This window comes from Cryptomeria japonica, chromosome 2, assembly GCF_030272615.1.
Source record: "Cryptomeria japonica chromosome 2, Sugi_1.0, whole genome shotgun sequence".
Classification (NCBI taxonomy): Eukaryota; Viridiplantae; Streptophyta; class Pinopsida; order Cupressales; family Cupressaceae; genus Cryptomeria; species Cryptomeria japonica.
The window spans coordinates 152682280-152694311 of NC_081406.1; positions in this window are offsets into that span (position 1 = coordinate 152682280).

Consider the following 12032-nt stretch of genomic DNA (forward strand, 5'->3'; position numbering starts at 1 on the left):
TGGAGGAGACATTCACGTTTGCGATGGTTTGCATTTTATTTGAATGTTTTGTTTTCATGTCTCTATTGAATGTTTTTAGGATTTATCATTGCAATTTAGTTTTTCGTGATTGAACTAGCCTAATTTCTATTGCTTTGATGGTTTCCAAATTCCTAGTTACATTTCTTACCTACTCTGTAATTCATTATTTTGCTTTCTTCAAAAAAAAATCAAGTAATTGGCATCCTTTGTCAAAACACGTAAGCCAAAGACATATTCATCATAGTCACTCATTTGTTTGTGTTGGGATTCAACAATAATCAATTAGCAACTTAATGACATCCATTGCCACACTTTATCTCTTTTATTATAGTTAACTAATTTTTAGGGCCTAACTAGTAGATGAAAGTCTTGAGCTTTAGTCATTATATAGAAGGTCCTATGATGCTTCTTCCCACTAGTCAAACTTGTACTTCAAATATACATCAAGCAAATAGATTATGTCAGTAAGCAAGGTCCAATTTAGCTATAAGACATAATCATGACAATTTGGATGAAATCAAACCCTTGGGTAGAATCATTGTCATGATTGAATCCTAATAATGGACATAAAGTGTAATCTAAAGCATTGATGTGAAAACACATTGTCACAACCCTCCTTTATCACTTTTGGATTTAAATCACAATTTTATTTTATCTTTGGATAAGCTATTTAAATGATTGAGTAAATGTTATAAAAAGAATGAAAAATAATAACACACACACACACATGGAAAATATACATTATTTTTATTTATTTAATTTCCACATCCAATTATGGCACATGTTGTAGGAAGAATAAGAAGCTTCTAGAGGATTCTCCACCACCTCGCATGTAACTCCTCCACTAATCTAATCAATTTGCATAAAGTCCAAAATTGGGAAAGAATCTCCTTTTTAATTAAATTTTCTAGATAATGGAATAGGGGGGAATTTTCTTATAAATGATATGGAAGTTTTCAAAAATGGGAGTGGGTGATTCCTTGAAAGAATTCTTCTCTCAAGTAATTATTTTTTTTGGTAGTGATATTTCATTTTTGGGAGAATAGCTAAGGTTGCTTTGGAGGATTGTTTTCAAGCTTGAAGGATCAAGGGAAGCTAATTGAAGGATTCATAGGGGATTCTACATCAATTGCAAGTATCCAAGTTCTTTTAATCTAGCTTTATTTTATTTTCAATCATGCATCTCATTCTTGCTACGAATTAGATTAGATCAATCTTGTTTCAATTCCTTGATGAGAATTAGATCAATTTGTTTCAATTTCTTGTTGAGTATTAGATTAGTAAAAGAAAAAAAAAAAGAAAAGAGAATCTTGTTTCAATTCTTTGCTGAAAATTAGATTAGATCAACCTTATTTCCTTCCTCTAATTCATCTCTCTCGTTTTTCAAATAGAAATCTGAATCTCATCCTTTTAATAAGATCTCTCTGAGAATAATAGTTGAATCAAAATTCCTATGTGATTATCAGTTGAAATTCAAGAATATATCTCCTATGAATGAATCCTTGATCTCATTTGATTCCATAAACATTTTTCTATTATCTGGTTATATATCCTCTCTGTGAAAAATAGTTGAAATGGAGGAATAGTTTTCGCTGTGATTAATTCTCTGTGATATTTTCATTGATTCTATATTTTTTTTTTCTATTATCTAGTTATATATCCTCTCTGTGAAAAATAGTTGAAATGGAGGAATAGTTTTCACTGTGAATAATTCTCTGTGATATTTTCATTGATTCTATATATATATTTTTCTATTATCTGGTTATATATCCTCTCTGTGAAAAATAGTTGAAATGGAGGAATAGTTTTCACTGTGAATAATTCTCTGTGATATTCTCATTGATTCCATATACATATTTTTCTATTATCTGGTTATATATCCTCTCTATGAAAAATAGTTGAAATGGAGGAATAGTTTTCACTGTGAATAATTCTCTGTGATCTTCTCATTTGGTTCCATTATATTTTTGTGTCTGGTTATCTACTTCTCTCTGGAAATAAACTTCCTCCCTGTGAATGGTGGAATAAGCTCTCTCTCTCTATAAATATTAACCTCTGTTTATTGTAAAAACAATCTAAAACAATTGTTGATTTATCTAATTTACTCATGCTCTTATTTTCATAAATAAATACTCTTTATATATATATATATATATATATATATATATATATATATATATATATATATATATATACATTAAATTTATTTTGAATGATAAAATATATTAACTTTATTTCGAATGATAAAATACATTGAATTTATTTCGAATGATAAAATGTTGCAAAGGCCATATTCTCGAAAATCGTTTTGGGTATCGGGCAGCACGCGAGGTAGTGCCGACGGTTATTGTAACCGCCGGGGGGAGTGGTACCCTCCACTTTGCCTGCGGTCATTGTCACGACAGTGGCCGCAGGGAAGTGGAGGGGACCACGGGGTCCCCTCACCATTGCGGGGCTGCTTCCGCAGACCCACAGTGGTGATGGGATCCGTGGGTCCCACTCCCACGCACTCCCCCTCTTTATTTAAAAAAAAAACAATAATACCACTGTAAATGCGGCTATTGTTATATTTTTTTTTTGTTAATAAAAAAAGTTCTTTTTTGGTAATTTTCGAAAAGTATATATATATTTTTTATTTCCTTTTCCAAATGTAAATTAAATTGTATAATTGCCTTAGGAAATTTATAATAATAATTAAATTCCCTTTTTGCTATTTTCAAATTGTAAGTTAAAATTGTATTAACATTTATAATTGGAAAACTACTTAAAATTCGTTGGGTTACTTAGTTGGTATTTGGACTCATTGAAAAGCAATTATTGCACATTATCATGATTTGAATCTAATGACTAAATTAATCGCTATTTTTGGAACCTATGACCATAGGAATCATGCATTGTTTAATCATGCATGCAAGTTGCACTATTCTTATAACATGCAAATTACTTATAGATTAATTACATTTATTGACGTTTCATGCAAGTTGCACTATTCTTATAACATGTAAATTACTTATAGATTAATTGACGTTTCATGCAAGTTGCACTATTCTTATAACATGCAAATTTCTTATAGATTAATTACATTTAATGGCGTTTCCATCTCCATGCAAGTTTCACGTTTAAATATTATTATGCAAGTTCCTGATCGTTATTATTATGCAAGGTTATATTTCAAGTTTTGAATAATAAATAATGTTAGTTATGGTTTTATTCCATGTAATTCATCAAGTAGTTATTTCAAGTAATTGAGCTTTGCAATGTCTAAATTCATAATTATTTTCAAGCATGATGTTTATCATAAGTTAGAGAATTAAATAAAGGAAGATGGAAACCAAAACCTAGTAGTGTTCGGTATATACAGTGCCTCTGGGTCACGCTTACGGGTAATGCCGTCGTGTTGAACTACTAAACTTAACACCTAATAAAGCTACATCAACGACGTCTGTGGCATCGTCCCTATAAATCATCGGGGAGTAATAAGGGACACTTGGAAGTTAAAATCCAAGGGGTGGGTAATCCCCCTTGGATCGATAATTTAATACGATAATTCTAAAGCGATCTTTCATCCACTGAGTTAAACTATAGTAAACCCCTATAGGGATGATGAGTGAAATGCTTTTGTAAAATTGATTTAATCTCGAAGAATTGTTGGTGATTGACAATTTGGTCAAGGGTGACACTCATGATAAGAATTAGGATCGTGGGTAGCAACCGTAGAGAAATTGTCTGGGACATTGACCCTAGAAAGGGTTGCGTACCCACTAATCAGTTTACATCAAACCATAGAGTAGAAAATAGAACTAAATACTTTACGCCTTGATCCCGTGCCGAAGTGGGTATGTAGGCAGTCTTGGGACGAAGTTGTCCCTCGTACTCAGGCGTTCGTGGGTGGGGTCTAGGCTTGGTAAAAGAAAGATTGAGTAAGAATCCTATTTTGAAATATAAGATAATTAAATTGTAAAAAATAATTCAATGCATACTCGGAAGGAATCCCGTATGGATTCGCTTGACTTCCCGAGGCTTTAAGCCAAATTCTGAGGTAGAATTCAAGCTTGTATTATGTTATTTAATTACTCCTAAGGACGGTGACCTCGGTGCACTTCTGTTAGAAGAGTGTAGTACTTAGTGAGTGGCTCAGGAGCTGAATGGTCCCGATGAGTCTAAGTCTCTGGCCAGAGCACCTCCTATCCCGATTGGATAGATGCCTACCCCGTATGGGTAGATGCCTATCCCGTATTGGATAGATGAAATCTTATGCCTATCCCATATGGGTAGATGCCTATCTCGTATTGGATAGATGGAATCTTATGTCCCGTATGGACAAATGCCTAACCCGTATGGTTAGATGCTCATCCTAGATGGGTCAATGCCTAATCCAAATGGATGGATGCCTAGAGTATGCAATTGAATCAAACACAATGATTAAATTAAACACAAAAAAAAAAGAATGGTCAATTTTGTTGAGTTAATCGAGGTGGGTTGTTACACACATACATAATTATATCTTGAAGCATTGTTGATCATTAACATGGACTGTGGGAAATTGTGTCTCATATTCTCAAAATTAGTCACCTCAAATCTACTATCCAAAATTCAATATCATGTTTCAAGTATCATATCTCAATTACAATATGTCACCAATGAAAGTCTACCTTTTGTCGATTTAAAGATACACAAACTTAATATATATTATATCTATTTTTAATATGCTCAATTTTAGTCTTAATTAATTTAGTCTTATTGATTTATCATATTCAACTCGTTGATGCATCCAAAGTTTTTAAATTTCATCTAACAAACGTATATATATATATATATATATATATATATATATATATATATATAAGTTGTGTTTATTTCTTTTATAATATAGTAAAAAAAATTCTTTAACTTTTAAATAATTATCAATACATGAGCTCTTGGTAAGCAAGTTTTTGGAAAGATTGTGTGAGTTTTTTAGATCATCGTTTCGGATCACTCTATGATCCATCATTAGGATGATTGAGAGTACAAGAAACAAAAAATGATCATCATTTTTTGTTTCGTGCTCTCAATCATCCTAATGATGGATCATGGAGTGTGATCCAAAACATTGTTCTAGAAAACTCATACACAATCATTTCTAGAAACCTGCTTACCAAGAATTCTATGGATTGTGGAAATCTTATATCATTAATGCATGAGCTCTTAAAAAAATTAATAAGCCAATGTGATGTTCAAAGTGTTTTTTATATTTTTAATTTTTAATTAGTGTTGTTATTTATTTAATTCTATAAGACAATTGATAGTTTCCATAGACAATTAAAAATCTTATCATGGAGCAACATTTTTTAAAGTGGTCTAAGGGTTGTATTTCAATTAGTGAGAATGATGTTATATTATTTTAATTACACCATTCACTAGGATTCAAATTCCTCATAAATTTGATTGAGTCACATTGGACTTCTATATAACTTTGATTGACTAGATATGCTTATAACTACTCAATTAAAAAATGATTCAGACGTGTTTCCTCATGATATTATACTCTATTATATAATACAAAAATGTCAATATGTATACAATACAATTGTAATTCAATTGGGAGGACGATGTTGCATTCTTTGATTACATCATTCACTAGGTTCAATTTCTTCATAAATTTGACTGAGTCATGTTGGACTTCTAGATAACTTTGACTCACTAGATATACTTACAACTACTTAATCAAAGAAAGATTTAGGTATATATGTCTTCATAATATTATAATATATTATATAAAACAAAAATGTCAAAATCTATATAATCCAATTATTTTTATTTTTAAAAAAATATAAAAATCTAAAATTGAAAAAATAAATTAGAAGAAAAACTTCATAAATGCCTTGCACAATGAAAAACTCTTTTGATTTGAGAGTTAAAAGAAGTGGTTAAAGTTTCTCAAGTTTTTACAATAATATTGATGTAAATATCAGTACTGGTGAATAACATAAGAGATGGCCATGAACAGAAAGTTTTGTTGGGAAGAGAGAGCAAATGGGACACAAGAGCTGTAAATCAACTTAGTTTTTGTAGTGATAGTGTGTAACATAGGAGGCAGGAGTACATGACTGATTTGTATGTTTTCATGAAATGCACTAAAAAACTTGCATTCCTTGTGAGAGAACAGTAGGTGATAATATATGTTTATTGGTGAAATGTCAGTGCTAAGTAAATGTGAAAAAGAAAGAAGCTTTCATTTTCATGGGTCTCCTCCATTATTATTTTTTTTTGAAAAAATGTCAAAGATCAGTCTGTTTTACGTATGGGTCTGAAAAGGCCTTCTAAGATTTAACCTGAAGCTTTAATGGTTGTCAGGAGTAAGTTTTCAGGAGCCCATATTACTATTAACTATATGGGAAATATAATCATAAGAAAATTGAAAGCTTACAATGCATTAGTCCTCTTTAGAGCTTTCTGATAAAAAATTACAAATATCCCTACTTTTTGTTACTATCCTCCTCCTGCCAATATTAAAAATGGTTTGTGCTCATGTGTTTTTAGATTTTTTTCTTTGCAAGATTATATTATAATATAATGTAAATCAAATTTTAAATTAAAAATGATATTTTATGTAAAAAAATATTATTATTATTTTTTAAATGTGAGGAATTAGCAAGGATAAGAAGATAATTTAGAATAATGAGTCGAAATGGTAATAATATTAAATATATTTTTCAAAGTGATTAAGAGAAAAAGAATTTAGCTTTAAATGTGACAATTCAAGACTGTATTTAAATGATCCAAACTAATGAGATATGGGATCGGTGTACTCAAATAGGCTACAGAATGATAGATTATCAGCTATAGGTCAATCTGCACTATGGAAATGATCCTGACTCCTACAAAAATGAACTATCATGTATGTGCCTATCAAAATACCCTATATATGCCTTTTGATGTCTAAATCTAATCATCACATTGTTTGGACTTGTTTCTCAAAGTTTGAAATGTTGATGAACACTTTTAGAAGTTTTCTATATGAGGATCCTCTCTTTGTGAAATCTTTGGATTTGATTTAATGGTTTGAACAATGACAAGGGCAAGGCAAGCAACCATGCAATATGCCTAGTCTATTACTAATGATATAGATGTTGATATAAGTTGGCAATACTAAGATATGTGTTATAGAATTGGCATATACTGATTCACTCCCCCTCTCGATATATATTTTTGCTTAATATCTCTCCTTACCAAGAGCGCTTGGAAGCTTATTTCGACTTGGGGATTGTGGTATAAAACAACTTACCAAAAGCATATTGCTTCAAAATCCATTGTTGAATGGATTAGATGTCCAATAAAACTACACATAATGCTTCTATTATCTAGAAGACTCTTGTTCTTTATTTCCCTATTATTGGACATTAGTTGATCTGGAAGGTGGGAAATGGTGAAAATATCAAATTTGGAGTTGATCCTTAAGTTGGTAGTGGAGATGCTCATCTACTCCATGTAGTTTTAACCAATGTATTGAGAGAGAAAGGTATTATTACTCCTACACGTGTTGTTGATCCTTATACCACCAATCTTTGACAACAAGGGTGGAAATCAAGTGAAAGGAGTGGATTGACTAGTGTGGACAATGAAAACTAGAGTAACTATGTTAACAAGATAAAACAAAGTCATGTTAGAATCAGCAAAGAGGAAGACCTTATTGTCAGGGGACCATGATGTTGATTGTTGGTGGTGGAAGGGTATTTGGAAGATTCATGCTCCGCTTAAGACTAAAAGATTTATGTGGCATGCACTCCGAAATAAAGCTTTGACTTGAGATGTGCTGTAAAAAAAGATGAAACAAATTTTGGTTTTTAATGATTTTGAGATCATCATCAAATGGATAAATGAAAAAATTACTCACAGACTAAAATGAGTAGTAGTTCGACTTTTTGTTGATAAAAAAAAATAACGAATAAAATGGAATTTATTTTTTATTGTTTCCTGACCCAGGAAATTATTCTCAGCCAACAGGAAAAAGCAAAAGAAAAAGACTTGAAAAACATTTATTCAAGAACATTAATAACTGAAAACATTGATTTACATGGCTTTTAGTGCAGAAAAATAATGCGACGTGAATCCTATAACTAATGACAGTCAACTTTATGCTTTGGTTAACAGCGACATATACTATTTTTATCTATTTTATAATCCTATTATAATAGTTAATGGATCGTGGACCCCCTTTTGATACTCAACACATTTTATGCATTCATCAGAGACCATCAAAGTTCAAGACGATACTCGGCAAGTTCTGGATTTCTACACACACCTAACAAATGCATTTCACAGATATTTGCCTCATGGAAAACGTGGTCATTTTACCTACAAAAGGATGCATAGTGACAGCCATTACTCACGCTATAGGTCTACAAGGTCCATATCAAAAGGAGGTCCATATCAAGGATGAGCAAATCAGATGACACCTACATCTTTCTAAGTATTCATGGCTTGACTAGGTAAGGAGATCCAAGATAAGGATCACCAAATCACACCTACATCTTTGGAAGTATTCATGGTACTAGGTAAGGAGATCCAAGATAAGGATAAACAAATCTGATAACACCTACATCTTTGGAAGTATTCATGGCTTGAGTATTTATCTAGGTATTACGTATGGTGGAATTTGACTTTAGAATACAACTTGTTAGTACTATAGTCATGGAATTGGCTACTGCTAACCACACCTATAACCACCCCCTTTATTTAATTCAACAACACATAACCTCATTTCATTACAAAATAGGATGGATAGCTTTGTGAGTAGCAATTTTAGGTTGCACCACACACTCCTAACAAATTTACACAAGAGTTGCACCTAAGTTCTTTAGGATCTATGGAAATTCTTCTCCTCTTCTTGATAAACATTTATATTGTTGTCCATGGTACCCCATTTTCTCTCACTATACTTATTTCCTTCCTTCCCTAATTTTGTATAAATAGGAGATATTTACTTAGGGCTCATAATGGATATTTGCATATTCATGCTTGTAATTAAGCCTAGTATGTAAGAGTGTATCAATAAAAGTTTCTTAATTATCTATTAAGCATAAGCAATCTAACTTGGTATCATGTTCTAGGAATATTTAAGCCTTTTATGTAGGTCATGTATTTTTAAGAGCAATTTTGATGATGTGTTATGTTATGGGAATGATTGTTCAATTGATCTGTGTATACTTAGATGGTATCATGTTCTAGGAATATTCAAGCCTTCTATGTAGGTCATGTATTTTTAAGAGCAATTTTGATGATGTGTTATGTTATGGGAATGATTGTTCAATTGATCTGTGTATACTTAGATGTGTGTATAGTATGTTCTTATTGATCAACGATTCATGTGCTTAATGTGTATTGGTGATAGATGGTTGAGGAAAATTACATTATTGGTGTGTCACCCCCCTTAACATAGGATTTACATTTATCCATTATTCTCTTCTTGTTTTCCTCCTTGAACAACATGTAAGGAGTTGATCCAATATCTATAAGGAGTCATCCTTTCAACCCTAGAGGTTACTTTGTGAGTCAAGTCTCACACTTACAAGCTTCCTACAAGTTTCATTCATATGAGGCACTATTATTGAGTGCACCCAACCATTGCAACTTGGGTGGTTGTATTATTTGAGCGACAATAGTTTTGTAGCATGCCTAGTGGGACTTAAACCCATCATAGATCAATATTTTTGTGAGATCTTAATATTTTTCTCATTAAATTTTTATAGCATCACTTGGAAAATTTGTCTAAAGTAACTCAATATTCTTGGACCCATAGAACTCTACTACACCTACAACAAAATTGGACCTAGATCTCTTAGTAGAACTCCTTGTTCAGAGATATCAACTTTCCAAAATCCTTAAATTTAATTATTGGTGTATGTGTTTCTTTGTATATGTGTAATATGTGTGTGTGTGTGTGTGTGTGTGTGTGTGTGTGTGTGTGTGTGTGTGTGTGTGTGTGTGTGTGTGTGTGTGTGTGTGTGTGTGTGTGTGTGTGTGTGTGTGTGTGTGTGTGTGTGTGTTTATGTAAGTTGAGTTTCATGAACATGTGTTTTTGTACATTTGTATAAATTAATAAATATGCATGTCTTGTTTTTTTTGGTCTTTCATAGGTATTTGTATGGTTTTTATGTATACAAATTTGGTATTTTATTTCTTTTTCCTTCTTTTTCCTTCTTTGTTGACTTGTGACCCTTTGTGGGACCCTCACCCTCCTTCTCTCATCCCCTCCTCTTATTAGTTGGTTTGGTCTGCAACTTTATCCATTTTCATTCTTATGTTGCTCTCTTATCCTAATGATGGATCACAGAGTGTGATCCGAAACGTTGATGCAAAAAAAAATACACAATCATACCCAGAAACAATAGCTATTAGAACCCCTTGTTTTTATCCCAAGATGAAGAAAATGACCTATGTCTCAACTTCAATTGTTGAACCCACAAGTTAATCCTCTCATAGCTTCCCAATAATTAACAACTTGGATTTTCCTTACATGAAACACTAGAATTCCTCTTATACCTTGTGTTCCCCATACCATATGGGGGCCATCTCAAATCTTCCCTTATGTTATCTCAAACATTTCACATGGGAAGATTCGTCCACAACAACAAAACACTTACACAATATGGTGAATCATTATGCATGATGCACAAAAGTGCTAGGGAAAGTATTATTTTGAGACTTAGTTGCATCATTCAGTGGAACTCTCTCAATTGGCTATTAGGATTAGTTGGGTCAAGCCCAATCAATAAATTTAAATAAAATGGAGATGTTATATCCCTACTCAAACAAGTCATGACTATCAAAAGGGCCCCTATGGTGACACTTGATGACTTTAAATAATAAATTTCAAAAGATTCGACAAAGGATTATGTTAGAAGTTTTACCCCCATAATTTATGGCTTATATTTGTTATAAAAAAGAAATGAACTCTAAGATTATAATGATAGCTAATTCTAAAGGGAGAAACACTCTATAGATGCCTATGAAAACAACCACAATTGAGAATGTTGAATCTAAATAGTGAGATTGTCCCATTGTCCCCCTATGCCCTTGTTCTAAAACATGCAATCTTTGTATTAGCCTACTCAGAGTGTTAAACTAATAACCAATCAACAACAAACCATAAATCCTATCTCAACTCCTATATAAAAGTCAATCTTAAAGTATCATCTTACTAAGCCATCAACCTCTAGCGAGCATGAAAAAATAGAGTTTGATTAGAAATATGACTGAGGAGGTAACCACTATCAAAACATACAATAATGTCTAAGGCCCACACACCCAAATAGCCAATGCCCTAGTTCTACATTGTTCGAGTTTATAAACCCCTTCAAAATAATCAAAATAACCAACAAAGGCCCACATTTAAACCTAATAGATATCCTAATTAAGCCTAGGACCAACTAGTCCCAATTGAGATCTATCTTTAGTAAATTCCTTATAACCATATTAGGGAATTGGATATAATGTAAAATAATTATGTAGTAGAAACATTTGTATGGTGTTATCTATGTCCATCCCCCTATACTTCCAGTGAACGCCCCTAGAGAAACTAAGAACAAGTCATACATCTACCCAACCAGGCTAATACCATTAAACTAAGCAACAAAATGTAAAATATCTCAATGGGACTAGATCTATCTAACTAGGAACCCTAGTGACTTGGGAAGAGTGAAATAATTACACACTAAATAAACTAGTTTCTACCTCAAGATTATCACAAGTCAAATTTGACCACTTTACTATAGCTAAAAAGAGAGCAATGGAGTATCAAGTAGGAGGACAACAATCATTTTTAGTACCTAGAAGGTGAAAGAAGATCTTGTCTCTAGAATATAAATAGCATCTACCTCCAAGCCTAGCCAATATGTATAACCAAGTTAAATGATCTCAAATAACTAGAGTACCAAAGCTCCCTCCAAGTGTAAACTAAAGTGGCTTATCCTCTAATCAAAATTTAAAAAGTGCATTGGGCACCTAATGTGGGGCAGTTCTATTAATAA